The sequence below is a fragment of the Meleagris gallopavo genome, chromosome 3 (assembly GCF_905368555.1).
Source record: "Meleagris gallopavo chromosome 3, MGAL_WU_HG_1.1, whole genome shotgun sequence".
In the NCBI taxonomy this organism is placed as follows: Eukaryota; Metazoa; Chordata; class Aves; order Galliformes; family Phasianidae; genus Meleagris; species Meleagris gallopavo.
The window spans coordinates 17,254,455-17,269,317 of record NC_139406.1 but is presented as its reverse complement, the minus strand read 5'-3'; the positions used below and the strand labels follow the sequence as shown (position 1 = coordinate 17,269,317).

Here is a 14,863-nt window from a genome sequence, read left to right as displayed (position 1 = left end):
CCCTCCAACCTAAACCATTTTATGATTCGGCTCAATGTGTCACAGAAGCAAGATTTCACAATTGACAGGACAACTAGAGATAAGAGTTGGGAAATGAATAGTATGGGAGAAGATCATCTGAGTTTCAGACTTACCAAGGCCATGTGCAGCACTTCAAGAATGATTATGTTTTACATTATAAATTGCTAGAAGTTGTAGGTGGTCATCTTCTATGAGCCTTGAGTTGGAAAACATAATCCTTCCTGTGTGATATCATATGATTCAAATGAAAACCAGCAAACAGAAAAGAGTTGAAGTTGTTTCACTGATTTGCTTTGTACAGAAAAAAAAATACACATAAGACTTCAAGTTCAGAATTACTGCGGTCAAATTTTAAAAAATGGAAGGTTGGAATTGCAGGATTAAGAAACTACAGACATTATAGGAGATGGAAAAAAATAGAACAGATGGTTTTCTTCCAGAAATTTCACTACGAGGTACAAAAATTGCTGTGAAAGAATAAGCAATCTCTCCAACAGGTTGCTCAAATTGGATGTGTCCTTGTGCTGTTAAATGTGGTAAAAACATGGGCACCTGCATCAAAAGTTAAATATTAAGTCACAAACTATAAGGAAGCTATCAAGAGAAGCATTGCCAAGTTTGCAAGCATCACAGAAGGCAGAATGTGGACAGAGAAGCCATGATGAGGTAGCATAACATAATGGTATGTCATTGATCTAATGTATTATTATTTTAAATGTAAGTATTAATTCTTTATAATTCCTTCACCTCTGATCAAGTTCTCTCCTTAAACACGTGGGCATTTAAAAGAGGAGGGAATATTGTCAAACACAGGTAAGATAATTCCTGCTTGCCAAATGTCCTTTATTTTTATATGAAAAAAAAGTGTAATTCCTGTTTTACTGGATGATATTAATGTAGGTTCTCATATGCTTTAAGAAAATTTCCTCACTAAAGAAACATTCTGTGTTTTAGTTGAGCTTCTCTACCAACACAAAGCAAGATGTACAACAGGAGAAGGGGCTTGCAGCAAGAATCACATTTTCTAATACCAAAGCAATGAATTTAACAATAGCATACATCAAAGAACTGGCAGTTCTTCCCAATAAAAATGCTAAATACTGTGAATCTTCATCTGGATTTATTTCTTTGGTTACAGACAGAGAATAAAGAGTAATCACTGAAGGTTAAAAGGGAAACTAGGAAGAAAGGAGATTATCTTGCCTTTAGAAGTTCCTGAATTTTCAAACTGTTTAAAAGTTACAGCATCTAATTAGTATCATTCATACTTCATATAATCCTTTGTAGCTTCTTCAAAAGATGCCTCACTTGTTGTTAGATTTCCATGCCTTTGAGAAACTTTTGGCTTCTCTGAGAAAGAAAAACTCCTGTTTATATGAAAAAGGGAATATAAAAAGCAGGGAAGAGTATCATGAATGAGCTTGAAGTAGGATGATGATGATAATACTGAAAATAAAGTTGAAATAATGACATGAAATAGGAAGGCAGTTGGAGAAGCAATAAAAAGGAAATGAATATTAGCTATATTTGAGTATTTTTGTACGAGTCCACCCAAATAAGAACTGTAATATGACCACTTAAATATATATACATATACATTAGGTCTATTATCTTCCAGACCTATCTGAAAAGTCTTTTATTTCTTTTCCAAACAGTTTAGAGGAACTATTTTCAAATGTAGGCAAAACATAAATGAATACTCTATGTACTATTACTGGGATTTATAAAATGAAAGTAATGAAAGTTTGTTTGTTTGTTTGTTTGCTGTTTTTTCCTGTATTGTTGTTTTAGAACAGATTCTGTTTTGCTATTGGGAAATCATTTTGGTGTGGTTTGCTTTCATTTAGTCCAATAGATGATGATGTTTAAAATGTAGAGCTAAAGATAAAGCCTTTATTAAGTGTGTAGTTGTGCATAAAGGAACACTTTTCATGGTATTTCTGATTCTGAAAAGAATCATAAATACAATGCACTGGATTCTATGTGCTGAATAAAATAATCTATCATGTCAAAAAATGAAGTATCCTAGAGCTTTTTAACTTGAACATCTATCTCATCATTGAAAATAGCATCTTAAGAGAATATTCAGAATTGCTCTAGGCTTCCCAGCCTGCTTATCAAGATCCAACTCTTCATAAAGAAATCTGTTAGATGATCTGCAACATATTCAGCAGATAAACATAAAATGCTTGCTCTCATCATTGATCTTCCTGACTGGCAGATGATGTGTAAACAGAATGATTCTAGTCTGACGGTTCATTATATATTTACATGAGGATGATCAAGAAGAAAGGTTCCTTTAATTAGATGGTTAGACCCTGGGGGATCTCTGACACACTTGATTTCCCCCAGAGCAGCAAGTCATTTAAATTCTATGAATCCCTGAGGCTTGGTAAGCCTCTTGGGCTCTGACAAGTGTCTCAGTGTCCCACAGCGGCTAAAACAAATGCAGGTTGAATGTACTTTTCTCAAAAGTGTAAGTACTGTGCGGCTTTTTATCTCCAGTTCTAATTTCTTTTTCTAAATGTGAAGACTTATATATAAGTACATAGTAAATAGCTAATGTGAGGTAAATTGAGTATAAAATAGCCACTTAGATATTATAATATAAACTATTGTAACTTCTTGACCTATTTTTTAACATGCATTCAAATAGCTGTACACAAAGCAATTAAGCATTCAAAACCTCTGAATTGCAGCAATTTTCTCATCTATATCTTCATAAATAGTGCTCTATCATTGTTAATTTATGGGAGTTATTTAAGACTCACAGCAGTATGATAGATTTTCCTATATAACTAACACTAAAAGTTGTGCTTTTTATTTTTTTCCAACAGACAGAATATTTTCACTAAAATACATTAAGTTCTGGGGAGCTAATAGTTGAAAGATAAAAATAGTAAGATGCAGAGCAATTAGGATATTCACTTTGGAAAGTATTTTGAAAGTAACTCAGCACAGGTGATAGAAAGTTGAAGAGTAGGTTTTACAATCTTTTCTGCTGAAGATCTCTAAGGAGATGACAAAAATGTCTTTCAGGATCATCTCTTGTAAAGTTAGGACAGGAAACTGAAGTAGATTGCCTCTTGCTATCTTTCATAACCCTATCTTTTCCATTCTATATGTGATTAAACATTAGATCACTCATAGACCCCAAAGATGCAGAAGTGAGAACGCTCATAAATAATCATATGTGAGCACAGACGGAGTAATAGACTACAGGATTTGAGCCTCTAAACTTGAAACAGCATAGGGCCTACTGGTGCCATTCATGCTGAGGACACAACAACCCACAATCACAGTTTACCTTAAATTACTACAAAATGATCTACCCAAGAATGTAGATGTTAGCCAGTGACTCCCTAAAATACCATTCCTTTACACTCTCAAGGATTGTCTTGATTCCGATGTCTACCCAAAGAGCACAGAGATGCAAAAGTCTATGTAAGGTGAAGATAGAAGGAGCAATATGGAAGAAAATACAGATCAGAGAAATGCTATTTAGAAAGATCAGTTGTGTCTTTTTTCTTTCTCCTAGCTAATACTAAGCATATTTTTAGCTTAATAAATATGATTTTGCCTTTAATTGTAAATGACCACAGACTTCAAGTTCCTCTAGCAGTGTGAGATCTCAGGATTTCTATCTATTTCAACTGATTTTTAGCTCATTTTAGCTCTAACAGCAGCTTTTGAGAGGGCAGTATATTTTTGCCTGAACTGCTGTGGCTTAGCTCTTTGAATGTTATGAATGGTAACTGCCTGAATCCTAGCCGCTGCTAATCATCAGCCCTTTATATTAACTGAGGAGAGGAAAAACTATTTTGTAAGAGTAGACACTGATAGCAGTCAAATCACTGAAAAGAAAAGCAAGCTGAGTGTATTAGAAAATGCAGCAGAATAACCTGGAGAACTTGGAACTAAGGTGGAAGAATGTTCTCGCATAGATCTTAAACTGCTAAAGTATAGCATTGCAATCTGAGAGAAATAGCCTTGTCCATAGAAATAAAACTTTCATAAACTATCCCTTGTGTGAAGTCCTGAATTTGTCTCAGTGAGCTTACTTTGAGCCTGTAAGGTGAACTATCTAACATCATCCTGCAGAATTACACCCAAACAAAATGACAGCACTCCCATTTGAGTTCTCTCCACATAACCATATAGAAATGTGGGACAGAAAATTCAAATTAATCTTCCTTCATCTTTTCGTACAAAGGTGGCCCCCAGGAGAACTCAAGGGTTTTGTGCATTTGCCCCAGGGCTTTGCTCCACATCCTTAAAGAGACAAGAACTCTCTAAGGCCCTTGCTCAAATGGCAAAGGTATGTCATGCAAAGCATCTGCAAGCATGTAATAGTTCCCTGTATGTGCCTAGGGCTTTCCTGGGGTTACGTGGGCCAAAACACTGACCGGAGGTCTTTTACTGAGCTGCTGCATATAGAAAAAATCTTGTTATATTTTAGTTTGTAAGTGTAGGTATAGGCAGTGTTTTCCTAAGGCATAGGCTCATTTCTTTTATATGTTTACAGTAATAGTATCAATGGCAAATTTTACAACTAAGCTTTACTATCATGCCATTCAACTTAATCCATGGTATTTAGTAAGCATCTTATCCAGTTTACTTTGCTGATCTTCTGCATTAGAATCACTTTGTCATATATAATCAAGCACTATTTCAGTTGAAATTTGTCTCATTCACTGGAACTGCGAGTTCATGGAACATAACTTTGATAGGTGTCAAATTTTAGCTTTTATATTAATTTATTGGCTTCTGTTATGTTTAGTCAAGAAGGAATTTTGATCGAACCCAGCCTCTTGAGATCTGGAACTATTTAGATTATTTTTGTAGAACTGTGGCACTTCTTGATGTAGAAAAAGTTTAAATATTTTTATGCTTGTTTCCTAGTGGTGTTTTGTTTTGTTGTTCTTTATGATTTGGTTTCTCAACAAGGTGCCCCTGGTTTTAAAATGTTTCCATCCTTTTAATAAACATATAAAATAATACTTTGTGAAAAGTTGATGTGTAGATTGAGAAAATAAAAGAAAACTGAACTCATAGTTGTCTAAGCAGAACCCCCTCCCTTCCTCCCTTCCTCCTTTATCTTCCTTTCTTCCTTCCTTACTTTCCTTACTTCTTTCCTTCTTTCTTGCACACTTTCTCCCTCCCTCTTTCTTCCTTCCTTCTCTCCTTCCTTCCTTCTTTCCCTCCTTCCTTCCTTTCATTTCTTCTTTCTCTCTCTCTTTTCTCCCTCTCTTTTTTCCCCCCACTTTAAGGAATGATTGTGTAGTTAAATGAAAATTTTAAAAATTGTCTGCATTGAGCACTAGCTAAACTATACTATTTTATATGAAGTGCATTTGTCCTTGTACATATTCTAAAGCTTAATCAATGATAGGCCTCTCTTTACAACAGCCCTGTCCCTTGAGATAGGATACGTAAGAATCTTTGTAAATGATATTTCTTTGTACTAGGACAGGATATCCATCCTCCTGAATTATATTCTGTTACAAAGAAGATGATGAATTAAATGGGACATATGCATACTTGCTACCTCTGTTATTAATTCACAGCTGGGATAGTCCATCATCTCCACTTTTTTTACAGAAGATAAGAATGGGTGGAGAATGCTCCCCCAGCATACTTAGGTTTGCAAAGACAACTCAATAAACTTTTCTGACTTGTTCTTTCTTTTCTGAAACTGCTACTGAGCTAGTTCTATTCCTATGTAATGTACAGGAGAAATGTTGTATAAAATATTTCAACTGTTTATTGAAGGAGATCAGCACACACATGCACAAGTATGTTTCTGTATGAAATATAGTGTGTTGCTCTAGTCTTACATAAAGAGTATATCCAGGTAGTTTACAACTCTTGCCCATAATGTGATCATTACATCTAGTTATCATTACAAACAAACAAAAGATAATAGCTTTGTTAAACAATATTTGGAGAGCCAGGCAGCCAGACACATTCTGTGAGAAGTTTATAAACTTATTAAGTATCTCAATCTTGATTGAAAGACAAAACCATACTTTTCAGTTTAAAAAAAGTTGGATTATATGGTTGAAGTCTCAGCTTGCCATACAAAAAGGAGCAGAGAGGCACAGTTATAAGGGAAGAAAGCCTAATAATCCTGTCAGAGAAATAGGTCCTACCTCCTCCTTAAAGTTGCTTCTGCCTTAATTTCTGTGAACAGTTGTGTATATGCATGTATATTGGGTACAGTATAACCGTTCCAACTGGGATTTGATAGACTTGCTGATTCTGGAGGCATGGAGCTGCAGCAGCCACACCTCTTTCTGTCTCTGCATTCAGAAACTCCACACAAAAAGAAAATTATCTTGATGTTAGCTGGATGCATCTTTTAAATGTGTATGACTTAAGAAAACCTAATCAACAAGCACACAAAGGTTGAAGAATCGTTTAAAACCTCAGACTTGATGCTTTTGTTGGATACTCAGTACTTTTTTGCCTTTCATCTTCTCCAACCCTATCACACCTTATCCATGATAAGACATGAACAGAGCTCTACAAAGAGAACTAGAGAAGACAGAGGAAAAGCTGAAGTTCATCAGAAATTTTAAGCTACAGGACGGTCTGCATGATGCGCTGCAGAGAGATGGGAGATCACTTTACTAGGATTTACCATTGGGCAAGAAGTATGTAGTTGGACAGCACAACCTACCTTGTTTCTCAGAAAAATGAGTTTTTATTTTTGTTTTGTTTCATTTATTATAGATAAATAATTTAATACCCTCCTAAGGAAACATTTCAATGTATTTTCATGCTATCTGATGGCAAAATAGCTTTGTGCCTGGATACTGGAAGAGAGATTAGGCAACCTCTGTTAAATCTCTCATTCTAGCAGGAACTTCTAATAAGACCAAGTGTTTTCACCTTGGATTGGTTTTAATCCTTCTTATACGTCTTACAAATTTAGGTTTCAAAGTTCTAGAAAAAGACCATTTCTCTCATTAGTCAAGAAAGTTTATTTTCCTTCTTAAGCAAAGGCATAATTTTGTATTATCAGCTGCCTAACAAATGGCAAAGTAAATAGTTGACAAAATATTGATATTCATTAGGATGTAAAGCAACATCTACAGTGGGACCAATCTTTGGTTACAGATCACAGCTATTCTGTATTTGAGCAATGCTGTGCTTTGCACTAGTCTGAATTTCCCCATATCTTTCTCACGCTGCTGTACCACCAGTCATGCTACTCTTTTGTCAGTATACTTACTGTGTCTACACATGAGGATCTTCTACTCTTCCAGACACATTGCACAGGGACTTCTGTGCTTTCTTGCCTGCTGAAACAAGGCTGGAATAAGTCTGGTAGTGTAGGCCTGGCCAGAATCCCTTCAGTCATCTGGAGTGTGCTAGCTCTGTAATCTCACATCATGCCAAGATTTATAACAAAAGTATTGTCTTCAGATAAAATGATAGTGGCTTTTTGCATAGAAACACAAAAATCTGAAAGCACAAATTATTTCTGCTGACGACTTCCTACAGTCCCATCTGGCACTCATGCCATTAGAGGCAGTGACACATGTTAACAGTTTCTTTAACTTGTGATGGAGATACAACCAGCAGTAGTATCTTTGTTCCAGTCAATATCTTCTGTTTTTCGGCCTGTATCTTAAGGGTTTTTTTTTTTTTTGTTTTCTTTTTTTCTTTCCATTCTGAATTTAGTTCCTTGTATTGTTATTGTTACTGATGTTATTGTTATTATTATTAAAGGTTGCATTATTGATTTAATTTTGAAAGATAAGCTGGAATTCTGTTAAGATTTCAACCAGCGGACGTTTTGAATCATAGAATTATAGAATGATAGAATCACAAGGTTGGAAACAACCTGCAAGATCATCGAGTCCAACCATCCCCCCATTACCATTGCTACCACAAGCCACTAAACCATCTCTTGTAACTCCTTATCCAGACACCTCTTGAACACTGCCAGGGACGGCGACTCCACCACCTCCCTACGCAGGCCATTCCATTGCCTAATCACTCTCTGAGAGAAAAAGATTTTTTTTTTTAAATTTACTTTGGTCATTGCTTCATTAGATTATAGTAGATTTTAAACTGGTTCCAGGTACAAGTCAACTCAAGTAATTGTCTTTAGAGGAAAATCACACTTTTCTCATTATATATATATATATATTTGTTGTTGTTGTTTGCGGATTTTTTTTTGTCTATTTGAGTACAGGATTTTGTCAAAAATTCCAATATCTCCAGATATACTTCTTCACCTTAACCATTACTGAATACATGACCTGGATAAGAAATCAGCTTAATTTCTGCAATATTTATTCAGTACTGGGTAAAAAGCCAGATGTAAAACAAATTCTAAGCAGGATAATCTATTTTCCGGCAAAGTCTTCCTTCCTATCAGTGAAAAAGGATTTTTATATTTCTACTTATACCGCTTCCTGATGAACCCAGATACACTTGAAGATTCCAATCTGTGACTCATATATAGGATTAGCCCATTTGTTTCACATAAGAAAGAAGTGAAATTACCTGACCTATTTTTATTATCTTTCTTTCTCACTTAATTAGGATCAACTTCTCTCTCTCTTTTTTTTTTCATTCTACATCTAGCTATTGATTTATAACTGCTCTAGGGCCACCATCAGAATGCATAATAGTGGGAGGTCTTTAATCAAAAAGTATGCAATAAAGGGGAAAAACGCTTCAAAATCAAGGTTTTTTTGTAAAATCCAAGTGAAAAAATCTGTCATGGCGCAGTGCAAAATGTAGGTGAACTACACATAGAACGTTTAATCAGCACTGCATAGTCAGCTGTATTTCTGCTTTTCATGCCATCATAAGACTAACCCCAGGGGCCTGCAGACCCGCCTTCACACAGCTCTCCTGACCTGTCCTTCTCCTGTGACGATTTGTGGAATCCCTTTTCTTGTTCTTTCTGCCTGTCAGTACATTTGGGTGTTTATCTTTGTTCTTAGAAAACAGAAGTAGTAAGTGGAAAAAGTGTGCCTTGACCTGGCAGTGACAGCTCTTGCAGGCACTCTCTGCTCTGCACTGAACAGAATCGTGTGAGGCTACTGCTTTTCTCTGGCCTTCAACTTTTCATTTCATCAGCTATGATAGATTTGATACCTGCAGACTGTTTTCCAAAGATATTTTAAGAGACTAAGTAACTCAGAAAAGTTAGTCAAACTAAAACTTTCTTTAGTCTGTCACAGCAAGATACCGAAGGAAAAAACCATGAAAAATGTGTCTTGCTCACACTGCAATCTTTCCTGTCAGACTTTCATAAATTCCACTTTTCTCAATTATCTTTATCTCTCAGTTGGAGAAGAGACTTTACTTCATACATTTGCTTTTACTAGGCTTTGTTATGTAGTTTTCAGTGTTACAAAAATAAATAAATAAATAAAAGGAATGACTTAGTGTTGGAGCATTTCAATACATTTTTAGAAAATTAATGCAATAAAATGATTGTGTTTATATTGTTTTGTAGATGTTTTAAGTGTACAAATTTATTACCAAAGGAAAAGGCATATCTTGGCCTTTATTTCTCATCATCAAATCTCAAATGACTCTAATGACTACAATAGTTTATTTCAGGATTAAGAACCATAGGACCAAGTAACACCAGTAGAATGAACATATTTGATGTTAACATGTAATAAAGTATTTAATGAGACAACATTTTGTAAAATGAAACTTTCAAGAATAATGAAATCACAGCTTAGCTGAGGTTGAAAGGAGCCTCTGGAGTTCCAATTTCTGCTCAAGCAGGAACACACAGAGCAGGCTGCTCTGGATCATGTCCAGATGCTGCTGGCAATCGTCTCCAAGGCAGGAGTCCACACTGTCTCTGGGTAGCCTGTGCCAATGCTCTGTCAACTGCACAGTAAAGTGTTTCCTGATGTTCAGATGGAATATCCTGTGTTCCCATTTTGTTTGTGCCCATTGCTTCTTGTCCTGGCACTGACACACTCTTTTCTGGTATTTACAAACACTGATGAGAACATCCTGAGCTTTTCCTTCTCCAGAGCTGGGTCGGGTCCAGTACTCCATATGTGGCTTTACAGTGCTAAGGAGAGGGGAAAGATCATCTCCCTTGACCTACTGGCAGTATTTTGCCTCATGCAGTGCAGTTACCACATTTGTCTTCTTTGCTTCAAGGGCACAGTACAAGCTCATGTTCAACTTGGTGTCCAACAGGACTCCAGTTTCTTTTCTGGATATATGCTTTTCAGCATGATGGCCCTCAGACTGTACTGCTGCATTGAGCTCTTCCTTCCTAGGTGCAGATATTTACACTTCTTATTGAACTTCATGAGATTCCTGTCAACATATTTTTGCAGCCTGTTGAAGTTCCTCTGGATGGCAGCTCAACAGTTTGCCATGTCATCAGCCACTCTTCCCAGTTTTGTGTCATCAACAAACTTGCTGAGTGTACTGTCTGTCCCATCATTGAAGTCATTCATAAAGATATTAGACATGCATCTATGTCTTCTGAATGTATTGTTCACAGTTTCTCTCTCCTTTTAGGGCGTAACTGTCCAGAATAGAAGAACGTTGAAGAGGGATTATTGGTATTTGTACTTAAACTTCCAATCAATATAAGTTTTAAAAGTTCGAGTGCTTAAAGTGTTATTGTGATATTTAGTAAAGCTGCAGGATATACAGGATAGATAATCTTGCTCTGAAAGAAAGAACTACAGTGATAATGTTATCCCTCAGTAAAGTAAGAATGTGTTTTAACTTATCGTCACTTGATTAAGCTGATATCATAGGCTTTCTCCCTTTTTAGAGTAAATTTATTTGAGTAGGGTTTTTTTGTTGTTTTTCGTTCTCTTTTTCTTTTTTTTTTTTTACAGATAATTTGTGTAAAGAACAAGACACAATGAATCATTTCATTCAGCTCTGAAGATACGTTCAATAATACAGCCTGTGAATGTGAAGAGATGAAAATGCAAAAACATATACTGATTTCTATCTTTAATTAATTAAAATGTGGCATCTGAAGGTCATTGCCTATTTTTCTATACTTATATATACAGAGAGTGTCCTAACGTAATTTGCCACCCTATACTATACTTCCATGATGAAAGGCATAATCAAATCTGTTGTTTGCTCATTAAATTTTCTGTTGTTTGTATTATTAGTAACATAGATGAAAACGTATCTAGATGCCCAGAAAAGGAGAGATACTTTAGGATGTACAGGAAGGTCTGACTGTGCTGTGCCCCTAGAAAATAATTAGCCATCAAGGTTCATTCACATAGTAACAATTTTTACTAAATATGGCAAATTGAGGAGTTAAAATTTGTATTGTTTCTTTTTTAATCTTCGATAAATTACTCAGACTTATCAAGTTTCAACAGACCTTGGCTCTTAGAATAATCTGTAGTAAAACTAGTAGTCTACTCTGCTTACAACAGCAGTGTTTCTAGCAATTTTTACCAGATTGTGGTTACTCCAAGGGGAACAAATGAAAATGTGGTACATAATCTTTTTTATCTATTGTGCTCTACAGAATCAAAAATGAGCAGTTTGTTGGCTGCAGCTGAAACACAAAAACCTGTACTTCTCAATCTCTTTGCAGCATGTACTGTTTCAAAGGTGAAATGCCATACTAAGAATAAGAAAGAACAACTTACTGAGTTTAGGGGAAAAATGACCACACATTAATGTGCTTCGACTGAAAAGCCATAAGTTATGCTCCAGAGGATCCTGGGTATTAAGAGTGGTAGTTGAGAGAGGGCAGCTAAAGTGCAAGTTATGTATGACTTGATAGATAGCTTTTGCAACATAACAGTTCATGTGCGTGATCTTAAATTCTTATGGTTTCCATTGGAAACTTCCTTTTGGGGTTTTCTTATCAGTGCAGGAGTAGCGGAAAGCTGAATGTGCAGCATTAATGAAAACAAATAAAATCAAATGGCACTTTGGAGTGCCACTGAGGAGGTAATCATGTTCATCTAGAAAACCCTATCTCACACTGCAAATGTGTATTTCCAAAAAATCAAACTAGAGCTAATAGCAATCTTTAGAACCAAAATGCTCACATCATTGTAAATCTGAGAGCCAAAGCCTTTGCTTTGATCAAGATGGACTCCAAAAAAAAAATATATATGTACAGATAGAATGAAGAAGGTAGAAAAAGCCATCACTTAATGGAATGTTTGTGAAATATTTAACTGATCCAGAAAGCTAACACAAGCTAAAACATCATAAGAACCATTTGAACTCAAATCTTTTTCTTGAGGGGAGATCCTACATATATACATGAAACTGGATAGCACCGAAGTATTGGAGGCAGACATATAAAATTTAAGAATTTGCTAATAGAATATTTCAATTAATTCTTCAGCACACATGTTAGACACAATGGGAGTATGGGCTGAAGATATTTTTTATTTTTTAGCACTGGCAATTCAGACACGTGAAGTGGTTTGGATTAGAATAGAAAATATGTCAAATGTTCATGTTTAATTACATTGCTTGGCAGAATGGATTCAGAGGTTGCCCTATGACTTCAGCCAGGTCATAGCCTTACCTAAGACATCTACAGGTATTTGAATACAGAAAAACTGAAATTAAAACTATTAGTACTTACAATAAGTATTTGTTAGGATAAAAGAATAACCACATAGCAATACTGTCAAAGTCACAACAGTGTAAGATTTCAAAATCTATCAAATCAAATGCAAGCAAAAAGCATTCAAAAAATAATTATGTTTCATCAAAACTTTGAAGATTGATATTTCTTGTCATATTTCATGAGGCAATCATATTTTCTTTGTTGATAGTGTGTTAAGAACTTCAGGAAAAAATGATTACTTTTTCTTACAGAATCAAAATGTCATTATTTCTGGGCTGGCTTTTTTGCCATTTTGTTTTGCATGTGTGTCTGTGTGTGTTGCATTTGTTTGTTTTCTCACTCACTAGTTTAAATACCATATTTATGAGAGTCTGAGCTTTAATTAGAAAAAAAAATTGGAATTTTCCAACTCAAATTCATAAATCAAATTTTTAGAAAAATAGAAACAAAAGGAACTCTAAACTGCGAGGGCAGTACAAATGGAACAATGCACCTCAGTTTTTATTTAGTCTTTATCCCATGTTTTCTGCCTTATGAGGAGTACTAAGGAATTAAAATTGAACTGTTTATGTTGTTTTAAATATAGGAGAAAACAGGAATGACTGTATTTCTAAAATATCTTGTTGCTGTTAAATCTTTTTTTTTTTTTTAATTCAGAACCTGTACTTTTGTTACTGTCTTCAGTCATAGAATCACTGAATTTGCAGTTCAAAAATGTAAATTTGACCAGTGGAAAGCTAGTCACAGCTGCAGAATGAGCGTGCCCACACAGAGGCTAGCCAAATGTCTGCATTCTATGTATTTCAAGGTATGCATTTGTATCACATGTGATACAATACTTGTTGCATACATTCACATAACTATCCGTGTATTTTGCACTACTGGGATTCGTATCAGGATGATGAAATGAAGCAAAATTGCATTGCTGATTGATCCTGCCAGTGAACAGAAAAAAAAACAAATATCTGTTCTCCTTCCCTCATCCTTTTTGTTGTGTTTGATCTGAGTAGCAGATCTTGCCACTTCCCTTTAGAGGAAAAATATCTTAAAAACTATTTGTTTCCCATAAATGTTCACTCTCTGTGTTGTAATATGTTACTATTGTGTTTTCTGTTCCCGGACTCCTCATGAGAATTAAATATTATATATAAATATTGTATATATATATAAATATATACAACATGTACATTTAACCTTGAGGAGGCCTTAGGATGATTGCTGCCTACTGCAATGTGCAACTGTGTGATTTGCTGCGAAGTTGGTCCAATGTTTGAGTGAAATTTGCTCACAAATAAAAGATACCTATGCAAAGTAAGACTGAAAGCAAAGTCATAACTTTAAGGAATGAGTGCTACTGTGAAGATTGTTGTGTGCTTTTTTTTTTTTTTTTTAAATTGAAGGTATGTCCTTGCCTTTTCATCCTTTAATGCACATCTGTGGGGCTCAGGACAGTGAAAACCACTGTGGTCATATTTAGTACTACTTGTCTTTCATTCAAGGAGTTAAAAATTGCATTATGATAGAGATGAAACTTTTGTGCTGGCCATTTTTTTTCCTAAGAGTTCAGGATTACCATATATTTTAGCACTTTTGAATCAGATGGGAGATGTAGCTATATTTTTTTTCTAATATTAACCTTCTAATTAAAGAAATAAATAACTACATGTGAACTTGAAACACAAGATATTAATCAGTTGTTGCTGTAGTTGTTTTTGAAAACTAGAAAGTAATTCAGTGAAGAAAGTACACTCATGGATTCACTCAATCCTTAGCATATGCCTGCAAGGAAAACAGTCACTGCAGATTAGGTAAAAAAAATAGTCAGAAAAGAATATAAAAAGCTCAAAATTTGCCTCATATTTTAAATGCTTTTTTTTTTTTTTTAAATTTAGTTGTACATTTTAGAAGCAAATTAGTTTTCAATAGTCATATAATTTAATTTAATAGCATGCAGTCAGACAGTACTGTTATGACATTTCCAACAAAAAAACCCACCCTACTACATTAGAGATTTTTAAGGCCAAAAGTGTCCTTTAGCTAATCTATTCTGACCTCTTCAGTATCATAGGCCATGAAAATTGTTATCGCTTTGGGTTACGGCATAAATGTGTTCAATTCAGAAGACAATAAAAAGTTCTACATTAATGAAATATGAAGAAGGTCAGTCACTTAAACTGGAGAAGAGTTGTACATAATCAATTTTATTTTTTTAAAAAAGAACATCCTGTCTAAAAAAATACAAGACTGAATATAGGCAAAGTC

At 35.0% G+C, this 14,863-nt stretch overlaps 1 protein-coding gene across 25 annotated transcripts in view; it reads left to right on the top strand.

Annotated features, from left to right (window-relative positions):
• The window catches only part of LOC116216434 (uncharacterized), a 393,379-nt gene that overhangs the window by 360,760 nt on the left and 17,756 nt on the right, over positions 1-14,863 (top strand). For 13 of the 25 annotated variants that reach the window (XM_085220380.1, XM_085220384.1, XM_085220378.1 and 10 more), the window contains one exon: positions 976-13,409. The exons of 10 other annotated variants lie outside the window; for them this stretch is intronic. The gene's annotated coding sequence lies outside the window, so the exon portion shown is untranslated. The remainder of the gene's footprint in view (positions 1-975; positions 13,410-14,863) is intronic. 2 more of the 25 variants (XM_085220373.1, XM_085220362.1) reach the window with 1 other exon arrangement.